This window comes from Myodes glareolus, chromosome 21, assembly GCF_982192425.1.
Source record: "Myodes glareolus chromosome 21, mMyoGla1.1, whole genome shotgun sequence".
Taxonomy (NCBI): domain Eukaryota; kingdom Metazoa; phylum Chordata; class Mammalia; order Rodentia; family Cricetidae; genus Myodes; species Myodes glareolus.
The window spans coordinates 10,670,438-10,674,348 of record NC_142046.1 but is presented as its reverse complement, the minus strand read 5'-3'; the positions used below and the strand labels follow the sequence as shown (position 1 = coordinate 10,674,348).

The 3,911-nt window shown below is 49.8% G+C and overlaps 1 non-coding gene across 1 annotated transcript; it reads left to right on the top strand.

The window, feature by feature from the left end:
- The first annotated feature begins 2,107 nt into the window (after positions 1–2,107).
- LOC125399062 (U6 spliceosomal RNA) lies at positions 2,108–2,214 on the top strand. The gene has a single exon (XR_007231590.2). It is a non-coding gene; the product is annotated as a U6 spliceosomal RNA (small nuclear RNA).
- The last annotated feature ends 1,697 nt before the right edge of the window (positions 2,215–3,911 follow it).

The following is a 3,911-nucleotide window of genomic DNA, read 5'->3' as shown; positions in this document are numbered from 1 at the left end:
GCGGGGCGGGGCGGGGGCGCCGCGGGGAGGAGGGGACGCGGAGAGGGAGGGGCCGGTGCGCTCAGGAAGGGGCCCCCCGGGCGCGGGGCGCCATCTTTTTCGCGTTTTCCCCGCGAATTATTGACGTCCCCGCTTATGTAATTAGCAGGGGCCGCACCGGCTTCGCCATTGGAGCCCGTGGCCGGCGGGGCCCCGCAGCGCCTCCCGGGGCCGCCCCCGCGCAGCGAGCCGAGCTGGCACACGCGGAAACGCAGCTGCACAGAACCACGGCTGGGCAGGCGTGCACACACCACACGCACAGAGTTACACCCGGACCCTGGATGGCCCCGGCTAGGTCGCCCAGCACCTTGATCTTACAGCACAGACATCCCACTCCACCTCCGGGAAACCAGGGCAAGCCTCAGAGAATCAGACACACTCAAAATGACACTCTCCTCTCAGCGTAGGCTCCCGCGGAACCACGTGTAAGGCACATAAGTCAGCAAGGATAGAGCGCCGATACAGTAACCACAAGACCCACGCGGGCATGCCACCCACGCACTGCAGAGATACAATGCAAAAGAGACAATCACATACACCACGTGCACAAACACAGCACTTAGGATAGATCTTGTAGATCTGATAAAGTCTCAGTCGATAGAGTCTCCCTCCAGGAGAAAAGACAGAGTGTTCTCATCCAGACTCACTCTTGGCACCAGGGCTGGAGAGAGTGCTGGCTGACGCCCCTCACCCACATTCCTGCCTTCAGTCGGAAGTACCCATTGCACCTGCTACCATGGTGCCCGCACACACCCCTGCGGAGTGAGTGCATTCATGGGAGCCTTCCCTGCTCATTGTCTAGTGGCCCACATTGTCCCTCTGCTCCTTGGATGTTGGCAGTGCAGCCTGAAGCTCCTATCTGCCTCTGTCCCCTAGCTTGAGAAACAGGAGTCCTCTTCCACCCTTCCTCATTCCCCCTCATCCCCTGGTATTCCCGCTCCTGCTGTCTTACCACCCTCATTCTGGGTCTTTGACCCACAGCAGAACCTAGTTATCTGAGCACCTGTCTCCCTTTTGCTGAGCCTGGAAAGGAAGTTGGTAGCAATCCCATCAGACAGGATCTTCCAGTCTAGGAAGACCAATTCAAAGGCACCTGCATTTAGTCACTTTCAGCAGAGATAACACCCCTCTTTCCAGGATGCTCTCAAGAGCCTCTAGGCTGACCAACACTACCTTTAGGATTCCAGGGGCAGAGACAGCGGAGGAAGCATGTCTCTGCAGCTCACAGGCAGGCGCCACCCATCCCTGGGTGTGAGATCCTGAGTGTGTCACTTCAGCTGTTGGGAAAGTTAGGGGACACAGTATGCAAAGCCCCTGTCAGCCCATGGCCGTGCAGAAGGGGAATAGTGTGCTTTGTCAAGAAATATGTACTCACCCTCTGTTCCCTTGCATAGGGTACGACTCCGGGCTTAGGGCACACAGGTGAGTAAGAGAAAGAGGACCTGCAATCTGGTTTTGGGGCAACACATTTATGTAAAAAGAAGATCTGGGCATGGAATTGGGGAATTCTTGCTCCGAAGCCGGGCCTGCTTCTGAGCTGAGGGATTGTGGGTGAGCTAGTCCCCAAGGTTTATGCGCCATTTTTGTCTATTCAAAGGTGGTGGCAATACTACTCTGCCTCACAGGGCTGTTGCCCCAATAAAGGTCGATACAGAAAGGAGCAGGTGCTTTGGTAAATTACAAAGAGGCCTTGTGCGAAACGAGAAGTGAGAAGGACAAGGCAGGACACTGAAATGCCACGAGAAAGGTGTGTCGTTCTCTGTGATTTAGAGGCTTAGTTCCATGGAGAAACTAGCATTCTGGTAGAATGCAGGAATAGGGAGGCACATGTTTCAGGAGGAGGGAATTGAATGGACTGACACAAAATTTAAAAATCAAGGTTAAAAAGTGAGCAGTGAGCCGGGCTGTGGTGGTGCACATCTTTAATTCCTACACTTGGGAGGCAGAGGAAGGCAGATCTCTGTGAGTTCGAGACCAGCCTGGTCTATAGAGTGTGTTCCAGGATAGTCAAAACTTCACGGTGAGACCCTGTCTTAAAGAAATCAATCAATCAATCAATAATTGATTAGTGCTTGCTTAGGCAATATATAGACTAAAATTGGAGTTATACATTGAAGTTTAGTATGATCCATGTGTAAGCATGACATACAGATTCATGATCATTTCACATTTTTCTCATAAGAATGCTGTTTGCTAGGGACCTGGAGAGATTTTGCTTTTTTTTTTTTTTTAGGGTTGTTGATGTTGAAAAGCCTTAAATAAAACTGATTTAAAATTTAAGACCAGGCAAAAGATATCAACAGATCATTCCCCAAAGAGGAAACCCAAATGGCCAAGATGACCAAAAATATAAAGAGATGTTCACCTTCATCAGCCATGTGGGAGATGCAAATGAGAAGGGCCGTGTTGTGGCATCATCACCGGTCCCCAGGGTAGCAAAGAGTTAACATCTGCCTGTCTCAGAGAGTGGGGGGTAGTTAGGGTGCAGTGCCAGGGCCTCTCAGGTTCTGCTGTTAGGGATGTCAATCGCTAGGACTTTGGAGACCTGATGGGGTAACATCAAGTGGCATTTAAGATACGGGTACTTCCAGTTTAATGGTACTCAACATATAAAAGCAAACAAACAAACAAACAAAAGATAAAATTATATCTTGTGAGAAATTAAACTAAGACAATGAACCCTAACATACATACATACTAGGGACAGATAAGCAAGGAGGTAGGTAGGTAGTCTGGGGTAGAAAATGTTCATTTATTCATTTAAACCTGCGAGACTACACTGTGCATGGTTTTAGTGATAGTCAAGGGGTGTAGAGGTATTAACCATCATGGGCAGTGAACGATCCCGGACTGGTGTGTGTGTGTGTGTGGCCTGAGATTGGAAAGAAGCACAAGGAGGGTTTAATCAGATCTGTACGATTTCTTTCTTAGAAAAGACCAAATATGTCAAAGTATGAGGATGTGACGGAGCTGGTGGCTGGTGTGCAGTCCTCTCTACTTCTCTCCTTCCTAGCCTGCGGCTTTCCCTCTGCTTTTGTGCAGTTTCCTCCTGGAGGGAAGGGGGAGCCACTAGGAGCCTTGAAACCCACAGAACCCAGGAAGTTCATGAAAATGAGAAGATCTGCAACCTCTGCCCCTCTGTAAGGTTATAAAAGTAGTAACCAAGGGAACTGGGGAGCTGGCTCAGTGCGTTAAGTGTGTGACAGGCGTGAGGCTATGACTTCAAATGCCCAGAGCTCACATAGAAGCTGAGCACAGTGGTTTGCTTCTGTAACCACAGAACCCAGAGTGGAGACAGCAGACATGGTTGCTCACTGGACACCTAGTCTGGCTGAAACAGCAGACTCCAGGTTTGGTGAGAGAATATGTATCCAAAAAAAGTGTTCATGTCTCCCAGGGAGGAGTTACAAATAATCTGGTCACTGTGAAGATGCCAGGCACCCAAGACCCCAAGAAAGTAGAGGAAGGACATCTGACATTGACCTCGGATGTGTGTACACATGGGCAAACCCATTTGCACACATATGAATATACCCACCCCAATGTAGTAAACCCTATCTGAAGAGAGAAGACTTAATGAAGCTAACTGCAGGGCGGGGAGATCCAAGGGTGGGGACTTAGTGAGCTGTCACTCATAATGGGGTGGGCATTTTGGTGATGTAGGTTGTCACCCTGCTACAATTAGTGGCAATAAGCCCATTGGTTCCCAGCAAAGGCTAGAATGGATTCCATTCTTTGGTCTCTCCATTTGGGGTGAATAGGTGCTTATTCAAGTCTCCTAGGAAAGACTCACATTCCATGTTTGGGACAGCTAATCATTATCAAGATGGGCACAGGAGGTCCTGAGATGATTACTAACGTGGAGTCTTGGG